The 14,113-nt window shown below is 45.2% G+C and overlaps 1 pseudogene; it reads left to right on the top strand.

The window, feature by feature from the left end:
- Positions 1 to 9,846: 9,846 nt before the first annotated feature.
- The window catches only part of LOC131503005 (beta-hexosaminidase subunit beta-like), a 69,612-nt pseudogene continuing 65,345 nt past the window's right edge, over positions 9,847 to 14,113 (top strand).

The following is a 14,113-nucleotide window of genomic DNA, read 5'->3' as shown; positions in this document are numbered from 1 at the left end:
CCAGGTAAGGTTGATGAGGTATTAGCTCCTGAATGGAATATATCATATAAGATTTGACAAGCTTGAATTAATACCTAATGTTCTCGAAAGGGGCGGGAAGTGATTGGAGAGCAATCAGGGAGCGTTCCCAAAGAGGCCACAGACAATGTGCAAGCAGATAAATATGAAAACGCACCCCATTAGCGGGTCACGGGTGACCTGGCATCAGCTTGTTATTGCTGCAGTAAAATGAAAGCTTAAGATGTGTGAGCGCAGCGGGGAACCCACACCTCTGCTGATTTTTCCCTGTCAGGTAAGCAGAAATCTGTTTACAGGGCTTGGCTATTCAGAAATGCTTTGGGCTGAAGGCTCTACTTAAATAAAGAAAAGGGGTCCGCTCAACCACGCCCCGGCTGCTGAGAAAGACGCGCCTTGGTTGGCTTTCAGCTACCGGTCTGGGCTCTAACCACGTCTGACAGTCGTCTAAGTTCAGGGCTGACGTCCACCGTTGGCTCCAGAAGCACAATGCAGTGGAATCTCCTGGGGTCCTCATGGGCTCACTGACTTCCTGGCGAGGGGGTACTTAGCCCCTTCCCAGGGGACGTTTGAGTGTCTGGCGATATTTTTGCTATCAGAACTGGACGCTCCAGGCATCTAGCGGGTAGGGGCCAGGGATGCTGCTAGACATCCTCCAATGTTCAGGACAGACCTCCCCACCCGCAGTGAAGAACCCTGGCCCAGAATGTGAGTGTAGACGAAGGTGTGCACAGCTTCGGGGTAGTGTCAGGCTTACAGAGAGGAGGGTCTCGAAGGAAGAGCAAAGCGGCCAGGTCGAGAAGAGAAGAAAAAGGGGTACTATTCTGTCTGTTCTGACATATCTTCCAACTATAACTCTGCTCCGGACTTCAGACTGCCTCACAGAAGTCATTCATTTCTGTCCTGCTTTCGTGTTTCTCTTGGCTAGAAAGGGGCAGCCAAGATCAGGGAGGGTTCTGTGGAAGGCTCTGGCACCAGCCGGAGAAGGACCCACGCTTGGAGCTTTGTTCAGTTCATCTTGTACTGAAATATCGATCCACTATCCATGAACGTTGATCTATCACATGTCAACCGCGATAGAGTGTGCGTGCTGATAGACATCGTCCTTCTCCTAATGAATATTATTTTCAGCTCCTGTCCAAATAAAGGACTTGTGTGCAGTCATAACTCGTATGGTGGGGCAGCTGGGTGACAAATGGGTTTCCAACCAATATTCCAGCCCTGACCTACAGTCACAGGTAGAGGTGGTCCGCCCAACCCCATGGCAGAGAAGGGCCATGGTGGGACAATGGAAACGGTAGGAGGGAAGGAAACACGTTGTCACACAGGTGTGGGAGACGGTGATGTGACTCAGACCGGGCTGAGCAGTAGGGCGAACTGGTAATGACAGGCCGTCCTTTATCACCTCTCGTGATCCCTTTCCTGCCACAGAATCCATGACCCCTGTATTCAACTGTTATGGCGTTTATTGCCTGCTAACAATTCCTGCTCTGACCTTTGCTGATGAAAGCCCAAGACATGTTCTAGCAACATATTTGGAGATTCTGGGAAACAGACAAGTCCTCGAGGCACAAGGAAAGAGAGTCGCCACCTAGGGTGTCTGCTGTCTCAGTTCTCTTAAGCAACACGGCTTACTCTTGTACCACACTCCTTATGATTCCTAAAGTCCAAGGTACCCTTATGCAATCCCACAGCTGTAGATGCCCCCTTAATACCAACACCCCCAAACAAGTCCTGAGAAGTGACTATCTGGTTGGGCAGTCACCAGTTCAATAATCAGACAGTAACTCGGCTTCGCTGAGTTTGAAATTTGATCATGGTGGGTTGAAAAGAAACAGGGGTAGGTTGAAATCGAATGGTAGGTGAGGGAGTAGAGATGGCCGTTCTTTCAAGAAGAAACCAGGGTGAAGCTCAGGGTCCTCTTTTGGAAGATGCATCTAATAACTGTGTCACGTCCACTTGGCTGACCTCTGATTTCAGAGGCAGCTGAGATGGACAGTTCCTTGCCAATCTAGACTCGGCTTGCCCTTACAAGGCCCCGCCTCCCTCTCCTGCCTTCTGCTTCAGGGTCTCTTCTGACATCTTGGAAGCTCAGTAGGCCCTTGCACAAGCATAGCCCAGAAATATGAGGAAAGTACCCTCACCATGAGGGAAGGAAGCTAATGTATAAATTCTCTGACGCCCTACCTTTAGGGTGGTCATTTTTTTCTGCCTCTCCAGCAGAATGGAGCCCCCATTCCACACAGCAGTGACTTCAGTAAGGCGCCTGGATGTTGGCTTTTCCTCCTTCCCCATCCCATTCTTTCCACTCACTCATTCATTCCTGATGACTATCGCCTGGTGCTTTTTCTCAGATCTTGTCATCACCGCCATTGAGTGAACTCTTGGCTCTGCTGGGGTTTTAATAAAGACCATTCCCCGCTGTTTCTTGCCAAAATGGAGCTGTAGCATCTTTTTGAGTTCAACGACAACAGAAACAGATTCCTCCCAGAACACTCCAGTTTGTAATGTCAAACAGGAGCACACTGGTGCCTTTCTCATTGTTACCACCAGCCCATCTCATGATTGAGAGTCACCTGCCGTAGGTTTCTCTTTTTTTTTTAAATCACGGAGCACCAAGGTCTCGCTTTTCTGATGGTCCTTTCACAGCCTCAGAGTGAAGGGGCTCGGATGATGACTTCTGACTTTTCTGCGTTACTCTATCTGTTCATTTTATCACCGCTTTCAAGGGTCTGGGCTTTGGATTTGCTTCGGGATCCTATCGGTGTAATGGACTCTCGATTGTATACTTTTGGTGACCAGGCCTCCCTAGAATGCTCCTGCCTGACAAGAATAGTCTTAGTATATGGATCAACTCTGGTCAGATTTCCCATTGGTAAATTTTTCAAGCCATCTGGAGGACATCTGAGATGTCTGGCCCTCAGTTTCCCAGTAAGGCTGCAGCTCACCTTTAGGGCCCAGCATGGCCCCAGAAGTCTGCAGAGGGTTGGAGTAGGCAGAGAATGGATCGACTAGATTGATTCGTTTCTGTTCTTTGGCAAGGATCGTGCCAGCATCAGCAGTCGCGGCCCGTCCCAGGGAAGGTCTCCAGTCTCTGGATAGCTCATTCCAGTTTGCAGCTACTCTCCACTGGTGCCGAAAAACCACTCAACAAATTGTTTTTCTTTGAGTAGAGCTGACACACAATGCTGCATGGGTTTCAGGCGGACGACAGTGATTCGACTTCTCTATACATTATGCTGTGCTCACCACAAGTGTCGCTACCATCTGTCACCGTGCAACGCTGTGACGATGATGTCATTTACTCTGTTCCCTGCCGCTGTACGTTCCACTCCTGTGACTTACCCATTCCGTAACTGGAAGCCTGCACCTCCCCCACCCCTCCACCCATTTCGCTCGGTATCCTCCCTCCTCCCCTCTGGCAACCTTCAGCCTGTTCTCTGTATTTATAGGTCTGATTCTGCTTTTTGTTTGTTTATTCATTTGTTTTTTTCAATTCTACACATGAGTGAAATTATGTGGTATTGTCTTCCTCAGTCTGACTTATTTCGCTTAGGGTAATAATACCCTCTAGGTCCATCCATGTTGTTGCAAATGGCAAGATCCCATCCTTTTTTATAGCTGCATAATATTACATTGTGTGTATACACACACACACACACACACACACACACACGGTGTTTTCCTTGCCTATCAACGAATACTAGGTTGCTTCCGTATCTTGACTATTATAAACAATGCTGCAATCAACACAGGGTGAATACATCTTTTTGAATTAGTGTCTTTGTCTTCTTTGGGTAGATAACCAGTAGTGGAATTATTGCATCACGTAGTATTTCTGTTTTTAATTTTTTTCTATTTTTAATTTGGGGCAGAACCTCAATACTGAAAAACATTTTTTAATGAGCTGCATGAAACAGACACTGATAAGTTTTCTTCAAGATCTTCTGCTCTCTGTGCACATGGTTAGACCACTTGTCCACGTTCCTCGAGGTTAGTTGTGCTGTGTGACCCCGGGTGACCAGCAGAATGTAGACGGAAGTGGAAAATACCACCTCCAGCCCCAACTCATGAAATGGACCCAACTCCCTCGCGGTCCTCCATACTCCTCTTCTGGATGGCTCGAATGTGGGGGGCGCCTTGTGGAGGGCATTTTGGGAGCTACCCCTTGAAGATGATGCAGCCACAAGATGGAAGGAGTCTGAGCCCTGAATCACCACCTTGAGGGAAGTTGCATGACTGGTTGCCCGGCATTGAAATGTGCTGCTGGGGAGGAGGAACGTGTTACTGTGTTAAGCCACAAACTCTGGGGGATGGATGTGTTAAAGCAGCTAGTGTTCCCTTGTGTAGTCGATGGTGTGGGGAACCGGGCATTGTGCAGACTTGACTGATGCTGGAGAGATCCTGCTATAGGAGAAAGGTAGAACAGAAGGGAAATCCATGTGACTGGCATCCACACTCCCCCATGTATCGCAATACTATTCGGAGGGCCTGTCCCAAATTCGAGTCCTTGAGCTTTGCGCATGGGAGGATTTCATTCAGCAGAGCTGGGAAAAAGCCCAGGAATATGCATTTTAATTGTTAGCTTCCGTGATCTGGGTGCCGGTAGACCAGGAAGACCATTTCGGGAACCGGGGAGAACATGGTCTCTCACAGTGCTAAGGGGATGTTTGTCGAATGAATAATTAAACCGACAAGGAACAGGAGAAGAGAGAGTGAAAATGAGATTACAAGCGGGGAGACGTGAAAAACAGCAGCACACAGCTGGGGAGAGCCTCGCCCTGCGGCGCCTGGAAAGGTGGGGACATTTTGTCACAGGTGGCTGTGGCTGATGATGGCAGACGAGGCATATGGAGTGTGTTCCTCAGCTTGCCAGCCCGACTTTCCCCAGGGGAAGCCCTCTGCTTTGAGGGGCCTGCTTTTTTTCAGGCGTTTTATGTACATCCTGCTGTCACTGGCCTCTAACAAGCTGCTCCTGTGCTGGATGCATTTTCATGGCTAATGGCCCTGACTTTCTGGGAGACTCTGGGAGCAACAGAAAACAGGAAACACCGTGTAGATAGATTGAAATCAGTCGGCACATGCCCGCATTTGCTCATTTTTTAAACATTTTTATTTTCTTAAATGTAAATTCAAGTGAGTTAACATACAGGGTCGTCTTGGCTTCGGGACTAGAGCCCAGTGATTCATCTCTTACACGGGACACCCAGCGCTCATCCTCCACGCCCATCACCCATTTAGACCCTCCCCTCCCCCACCTCCCCTCCAGCAACCCTCAGTTGGGTCTCTAGTGTTCGCTCCTTTGCGGCACAAATTTCAGGTAAGCCAAAGAGATAAGATCTCTCTGCTTTCCTGATGCGCATGTCATAAGGGGCCCACCTTTAATTTGCTGAAATAAATACCATTTTGTCATTGGGGGGGCTGGAGGAGAATCCACCCAAGGCTCATGGCGCTCATGGCCCAGCAGACTCAGGCAGAGAGCAAAGGGGTTAAGCCGACACCGGGGGCGGAGGGGTCAGGGCGGTGTGCACCTTGAGTGAGGTGAGCAGATGCCACTCGGAGACTGGAAGTGACAGAGACAAATGACAGCATGTGAGGATGCGGAACATGGACCGGCGATGCCAGGTGGACCGTCAACCCCAGCAGGCTGCTCCAGGCAGGCGGGCGTGGTGCTCCACACACCTTTCCTAACAAGCTGTCTTCAAAGTCTTGTGGCCTCTGCCCAGTGTCCTCATCAGCCCCTTTCGAAATAAGTGAAATGCCTTCCTGTCCGCAGGTCACCAGTTGGTTATTCATGTGGTATCTTCAAGAGTTTGCGGTATGCCGGTGACTTTCCTAGGAATGTCATTTAGAATTAGTCTTCACTTCTTAAAACATCATGGTGGAAGTATTGTCACTATAATATCACATTAGTCCATGATAACGAGAGCTCCGATATTTGAAGCCCTTAATGCATGGCTCATGTTGTGCAAAGAACTTTCCATATGTTGCCTCATTCAAGTCCAACAATAGCCTCGCGAGACCAAGGCCTTGGCTCTATGAGGTTAAAGTCAAGGAAACGGAGTCTTGGCAAAGGAAGAAACATGTCCACGATCTCAAAGCGGCAAAGCCAGCATTTGAGCCTAAGCAAGAAGTGAAATTAGCCAGGTAGAGAAAGGCAAATACTGTGTCATCTCTTGTATGTGGAATCTTAAAAAAAAAAACAAACAAACAATTTCATAGAATTAGAGAGTAGACTATTAGCCATGGGGGTCTGGGGGTGGGGGGGATGGGCACATGCTGGCCAAAGGGTACAAGCCTTCAGCTGTAAGATGGATAAGCCTAGAGATTTAATATACAGCATGGTGACTCTAGTTACTAATACCATGTTGTGTATTTGAAAGTTGCTAAGAGAGTAGATCCTAAGTGTTCTCAGCATGCGGGCACACGCACGCACACACGGTAGCTATGTGAGGTGATGAATGCGTTCATTACCTCGATTGTGACAATCGTTCCACACAGTATATGTATTTCAAATAATCTCATTTTACTCTTTAGATATATATGATTTCTCTTGTCAGTTATGCCTCAGTAAAGCTGGAAACATAAAATGTTAACTCTTAACTATTTTTCAGCTGACACTTACTGGGGGAGTTATAACGAACCTTTCGATACATCATACCCGTTCATCTTACCAACCACCCACGGAGTAGACATCATGGTCCTCAAATGGAGATGAAGGAAGTAAGGTGTAGAGAGATTCAGTGACCTGCCCAAGACCATACAACTCGAAAGTAAGACAGAGCTGCTGATTCCAAGGGTTTCTGGTTGGGCCTGGAACAGCTGTTCTCTGCTGACTGTCGTGTAAATCAAGCTGTCATTTGGAGCCCCAAATGCTGATATCCAACCTCTCCTGTCCCAGCCCGTCAATCTCTAATAGCCTCCATTGAGGGAGGGTAGCCTTTATTATTTAAAACTCCAGTTTCTAAGTTGATACTGCTAGAGTTATATGAGGCTCTGGGGAGACAGTGTGAGGGGCCTGGGAGATTAATTTTGGTAGGAATTCTGGCAGAAGAGAATGTGAAATGGTGGATGCTTCAGAGATTTAAAATAAAGTGCTGTGTGTGTGTTATTTCCTTCTCATAACACTCTTGGGGGCTGACTAAAGGAAACCTATGGGATGTTTGCCCCAGCCCCAGTGCTGTCCCAAGAGTGATAAAGAGCCTGTTTGAACTGGGCCAGGTATTTGCCTAAAAAAGGAAGTCAGGCGGGTATAGAAATATACACCCAGCGGGCATTAGATGGGGGGGGGGAACTGTTTAATCTGTCTTTTGAATGGATTAACGGTTGGCTTTTAAGAAGGCGCTTCTGACTTTTGGCTGTGTAGACCACGAGGAGAGGCCACGCTACATAATGAGGGATGAGCACCGAGGGGGAATTAGTGGTGTATCTGCAATCGGCAAAAAATAGCCGTAAAATTATTTCCAGGGAGAGCCAGATTTCCTCATCTCAAACTGGGATGGAAAAATCACCCGCACAGGACGCTTTCAATCAGTGTTGGAAAGCGTTTGCTTTCAAAAGCAGCATGGCACAGAGCTGGACCGTCCAGTACAGTGGCTCCTTAGTCCCGTGTCATCGTGGAGGGCATGAAATGTGGCCATTTCAAACGGAGGTGGGCCGTAAGGGTAAAAGACACACGAGACTCTGAAGAGTCAGTAGGAAGAAAGCCAAGTATCTCCCCGATCATTTTTTAACACTGATGACATACCAAAATGAGCATGCTTTTTTTGGATAAATTGAGCTAAATAAAGTATTAAGATGAATGCCACCTGTTTACTTTTTAAAATCTGACTACTAGGAGATTTGAAATTATGCATGTGGCTTGCCTCCTGTTTCTATGGGAAGGCAGCGGTCTAGACTGGGAGTAGGGCTTTGAGGTCCAAGAACACCGGGGTGAAAGTATCCCTTTTGCTCACTTGCTGTGCCGCTCGTGCATGAGAAAACCTTTCTGTGCTTGAGTTTCCACTGATGTGAAAAGAGCAGACGACTGCCTCTACTTTCGGGTTATTATGATGGTAAAGTATTATGATGGCTCACCCTAGACAAACATTAGTTTTCTTCTAACCTTCCCTCTTGCCACGTATTTTGACAAACTTGAGGGAAATGATTTTAGATTTTGAATCCCATAACCTGGCGAACTACCATTCAAGTGTCAAGCAAAATTAAGACTTTTGGGGAGCCTGGGTGTCTCAGTCAGCTAAGCGTCAGACTCTTGGTTTCGGCTCAGGTCACGATGTCACGGTTTGTGAGATCGAGCCCTGCTCCGGGCTCTGCACTGACAGTGCAGAGCCTGCCTGGGATTCTCTCTCTATTTCTCTCAAAATAAATTAAAAAGTAAACTTAAAAAAAGAGAAGTTAAGACTTTTTAGATATGCAGAGACTCGCAGAGGCACTTTGAAAGCGCTAGTTAAAGATGTTACTTACAGGAGCACCTGGGTGGCTCTGTCAGTTAAGCGTCTGACTTCGGACTCAGGTCATGATCTCAGGTTCGTGAGCTCGAGCCCCGCGTCGGGGTCTGTGCTCACAGCTCAGAGCCTGGAGCCTGCTTCGGATTCTCTGTCTCCCTCTCTCTCTCTCTCTCTCTGCTCCTCTCCCGCACATGCTCTGTATCTCTCTCTCTCTCTCTCTCTCTCTCTCTCAAAAATCAACATTAAAAAAAAAATGTTACTTAACAGTGCCACCAGAATAAAAATGGATGCCAAGAGAGAGATGTAGCTGAAGAATCACAGAGGTCAGCATGGTACCAGAAAAAGCTACTGATCACTGCACATGATTATAGACGCAAAAGCCAAATGATAATAATAACACTAATGATACAACCCAGGATCCAAATCCTAGATGTCAGAAGGGAAGTGAAAGGGTTGGAGAAGGAAGTGAGATTTCCGTTTTGTTGGGGAGGAAGATTTAGATACCCATTGCCTTCGGTTGCAACTAAAATACTATAATGTTAGGTATGCATTTGCTAAAAATTTAAAAGCAGCAAGTAGCAAAACAGAAAAATGATGGCCGTTTCACGATTACTAGGAGAAAATTAAGTGGAAAAAAGCACAGGTATCGGCACAACAGTAGGCAAGGAAGGAAAAAGAAGAAATAAGGGCAAGTCATGGTAAGTAGAACAAATGAAATAAGATGGCATGAATAAACCCAAGGATATTAACAGTTGCATTAAATGTAGATGGGTTAAATACACTTTTTTTAAAAAAGGAAAAACAGGGGCGCCTGGGTGGCTCAGTCGGTTACGCGGCCGACTTCAGCTCAGGTCACGATCTCATGGTCTGTGAGTTCGAGCCCCATGTCGGGCTCTGTGCCGGCCGCTCAGAGCCTGGAGCCTGTTTCGGATTCCGTGTCTCCCTCTCTCTCTGCCCCTCCCCTGTTCATGCTCTGTCTCTCTCTGTCTCAAAAATAAATGTTAAAAAAAAATTTTTTTTAAAAGAAAAACAGATTGGTGGAATAATTTAAAAGTAGGCTTCAGGCGAAATAACAGATGAAAAAGTAAAGGTTAGAAAAGATCTATCATAAAATGCTAGAATGAAAGAGATAAACAAGGGCAGAAATATTAATATTTGTAAAAGTGAAAGCCAACAGTAGTAAGAGAAAGAGAGATCATATTGACAACAGATCCATGTCCAAAGCAGGCTCCAGGCTCCGAGCTGTCAGCACAGAGCCCGACATGGGGCTTGAACCCATGGACCGTGAGACAATGATCTGAGCTGAAGTCGGGCGCTTAACCGACTGAGCCACCCAGGTGCCCCTAACCTGAATTACTTCTTAATTATAAGGTTCATCAAGGTCATGAGAGTCCTACAAAAAACCAGCACTGCTGGTGGCACTGGCCCCCACCCCGTCTCCGCCCACGGGCAAGGCTCTGTGACCTATGCCACTCTTGGCACAGATGTGTCCACAGCTGCTGCACCTCTCTCCCTGGAACTTCCTCAGCCACAGCCCCTCGTCCACTGCCGCCCGGCCTGCTCCCTCCTGCAAGAAGGGATTGAGGAATGCCCTTGTCCTGATGAGCACCAGGTGACGTATGGAAGTGTTGAATCACTATATCGTACACCTGAAACTAATATAACACTGTGTTAACTGGAATGAAAACAAAAAGTTGAAGTGTTTCGATGATACCATGACAATATTTTTGGCTTCTACAAGTGGTGTCGCGTCCCTGCTAAACTTAATACTGCGGTCGAGTTACAGCAACTTCTAGTCTCACTTGTCCTTGACTCGGAGTGTGATGTTTTCCCCAATGGCTCTTCGGATGACTCTTGTGTTTTGCTTGTGAAAGGACCAGTGGTTTTCCTCAAGGCCATCAGAGTTTGGGAGTACTACAAGGCTGCCATAGCCTTTAATGAGTTTAATGTTCTGCACTGGCACATGGTTGATGACCAGCCTTTCCCTTATCCGCTTTCCCTGAGTTAGGCACCAAAGAAGACATTCTTTGTCTCGTGTTTATACACCAAATGATGTCTCCATGGCGATCGAGTGTGCCTGGTTGTGAGGGATTCGAGTCATACCAGAGCTTTATAGCCCTGGACATACACATTCTTGGGGAGACCTAAGCAGTCTGGGATCTTTAGAGCTATAAACTCTATTCTGAATTCAGTTTAGAGCTCCCTGTCTAAAATTTTTCAAAGAAGTTAGTACGGTGTTTCCAGATCACTTCATTCACTTGGGAGGTGACGAAGTGGAATTTCAATGTTGAGAATCCAATCCAAAAATCGAATTATTTCATGAAGCAGAAAGGCTTTGGCGAAGACTTTAGAAGACTAGAATCTTTCTGCATTCAAGAGCTTTTGGGTTTTGTGTCAACCATAAACAAGGGACCCATAGCCTGGCAAGAGGTTTTTGATGATCGTGTGAAGCTTTGGTCAGGCACAATCGTTCAAGTATGGAAAGATAAAACGTATCGTGAGGAACAGGGTGAAAACACAGCAGCTGGTTTCCCCGTGATCTTTTCTCCTCCTTGGTGCTTAGATTTGATTAGTTATGGACAAGATTGTGGACATTGCTATAATGTGGACCCTCTTGATTTTGATGGTTCCCAAGAACAGAAAAAAACTTGTCATTGGCAGAGAAGCTTGTCTATGGGGAGAATTTGTGGATGCAACTTACTTCATTCCAAGATTGTGGCCGTGGGCAAGTGCCATGGGTGACAGACTCTGGAGTCACGAGGACATCAAAGAGAAGAAGGTGGCGCCTGGGTGGCTCAGTCGGTTAAGCCTCCGGCTCTTGGATTTCGGCTCAGGTCATGACCTCACGGTTCGTGAGATCGAGCCCTGAGGGAGGCTTTGTACTGACAGCGCGAAGCCTGCTTGGGATTTTCTCTCTCCCTCTCTTTCTGCCCCTCCCCCACTCTCTTGCATACCCTCTTTCTCTCTCTCTCAAAATAAAAAACATTTTAAAAAAAGAGAAGATGCCTACACCAGACTAACAGTTCACCACTCCAGAGTGGTCAGACAAGACTATCTGCAGAAACTTTTTTTCCCGGGCATTGTAACCACAAGTACAAAATATAAAAATGGGTCCAAAGCAGAAAATAGGAGGGGACAAAGCCCACAGCGATCTGCACTACAATCAACTTGATTTTGAAATCATGGAAATTAAGCTTTGGTATACTGGTTTTGAATAAAATGTATCTATTTAATGATTGAAAAAAGAAACATGTGGAGTACAGCCAAAAAAGTGCTCGAAGAAAAATAGGCAGTTATAAATGCATTCCCTAGAGAAGCAGAGAAAATGAAATTAGCAGTGAAATCTAAAACCCAGTAAAAGAACAACAGAAAAACCTGGAAAAATAAATATAAAGGCAAAGCAGATGTTAATGGTACTTTTCCAAAAATTATAGAGTTAATCAATAGAACACAAACCTGATTAAAAAAAAATTTTTTTAATGTTTATTTATTTTGAAGAGAGAGAGAGCATGAGCGGGGGGAGGAATAGAGACACAGGGAGACACAGAGCTGTCAGCACAGAGCCCGATGCGGGCCTCGAACCCACAAACTGTGAGATCGTGACCTGAGCTGAAGTTGGATGCTCAACTGACTGAGCCCCCCAGGCGCCCCCACAAACCTGATTCTTTTAAAAGATCTCCCAAACAGTCTATCCTTTAACGAGTGTGATAGCAAGAAAAATAAAGAGGACGTAAATAGATAATCTTAACATTCAGGTACCTCAAAAATGTCCAAAAGCAGGGACACAGGGAAAAGATATAAAAGGCGTAAATATTGGAAAGAAGAGAGAAAAGTGTCTTTGCCTGAAGATAATGCTGATTATCTGCTTTGAAAAATCTAAAAGGTTTCTCTGAAAAATGATTAAACCTACGAATAATGTTCATATAGTTAAGGAAATTGAAAATAAAAATATGAACATTAATAGCCTTCTTATACTACCAATCACCTCTCTGAAAATGGAATTTTAGGGGCGCCTGGGTGGCGCAGTCGGTTAAGCGTCCGACTTCAGCCAGGTCACGATCTCGCGGCCCGTGAGTTCGAGCCCCGCGTCAGGCTCTGGGCCGATGGCTCGGAGCCTGGAGCCTGTTTCCGATTCTGTGTCTCCCTCTCTCTCTGCCCCTCCCCCGTTCATGCTATGTCTCTCTCTGTCCCAAAAATAAATAAAAAAAAAAAAGTTGAAAAAAAAAAAAAATTTAAAAAAAAAAAAAATGGAATTTTAAAAAGTTAGTTTCACAATATCAACAATAGCAAATACAGTAAAAATAAATACAACCAGGGCTAAATCTAATGCAAGTTGTAAGATTTAGTTGAAGAAATTAAAAAAGAACTATTTACTGAAGGATATTAAATAATACCTGAAAAATGTAGTCATGCCATGTTTCTGAATGTGCTTTCCAACTCAAAAGTCCAACAAGAAATGGTAAAAGGAAGGGGGGCAATTCAACCCTAAAATTCATATAAAAGTGAAAATGTAATGAAAGGAACCAAGAGAGTTTTTTAAAAAGAATATTGAGGATAACTGGCCATATGAGAAACAAACTATAAGTGCCCTATGAAGCCACAGGACTTCAAATAAACATGCATCAGTTTCTGAATTCTCTTTTCTGTTCTATAAATCCATTTCTGTTAGTTTTAAGTATTATAGAGTAGTTAGAAAATGAAATTGATATGATTTGCTCTCTATGTGGAAAACCAATATTTTAGATTCCTAATTCACACCACTGTCATTTTTCTATCTTTATTTCAATTATTTGTTTATTTCCTAAGAACTAAATGTCAGTTGGATTCCAGAGCTAAACGTAAAACCAAAATGACAAAATTATTAGAAAAGGTTTAGGAGAATATAAACGAATGGAATAAACTCCAAATCTTATTGTTACTTAACTGGAAAAAGAAATCACAGTATAATACATATTATATATTATGTCAAGGTAGAAAAAAATTCCCGGACAAAGAGCTAGAAGGATCCCTATCAATGTGCTAAGAAGTGGTTACTTGTAGAAACCACCTAAATATCCAGCAGGAAAAAAACGATCTCCGGGACCTTTTATTGGCTGAATTAAAAAGGCGGGTCACCAAGCATTATGCATATGTATGTATGTGGATGTATTTATATTTATAATGTGAAACCATAGGAAAAGTAATATAAGGTAGAAGAAGGACAATCCGTAAGGAGTGGTGGCATTTAGGGAGGGGTTGGTGAAGGGGTGTGGGGGCAGTGATTTGGGTACTTTGCTGTCCAACTCTTCAGCGCTGCCCAGCGGAACTTTCTGTACCTGTGCTGTCCCATTCAGTAGCCCCTAGTGACATGTGACTGTTGAGCACTTGAAATGTGGGTAGCGTGACTGAGGAAATGAATCTTTAATTTAACTATTTTTTTTTCCCATCAAAATAGCCATGTGTGACTAGTGGCTAATGTGTTGGCAAGTGAAGCTCTATATATCTTTATATTGCTTGAAAAAAAGCCTTACTTTTTTAACAATAAAAACGCCTATCTGCCGGCATGGTTTAGGTTATGCCTGGGATGACACACAGCTTCACTCGTCACCGTGGCAAGAGGAAAGAGATGATACGCGGTCTTGCGGGGGCCATCTAAAGCCTTTCTCTTGGAA

This window comes from Neofelis nebulosa, chromosome X (assembly GCF_028018385.1).
Source record: "Neofelis nebulosa isolate mNeoNeb1 chromosome X, mNeoNeb1.pri, whole genome shotgun sequence".
In the NCBI taxonomy this organism is placed as follows: domain Eukaryota; kingdom Metazoa; phylum Chordata; class Mammalia; order Carnivora; family Felidae; genus Neofelis; species Neofelis nebulosa.
Note: the sequence above shows the minus strand (reverse complement) of the source record. Positions and strands in the feature narration are given on the sequence as shown.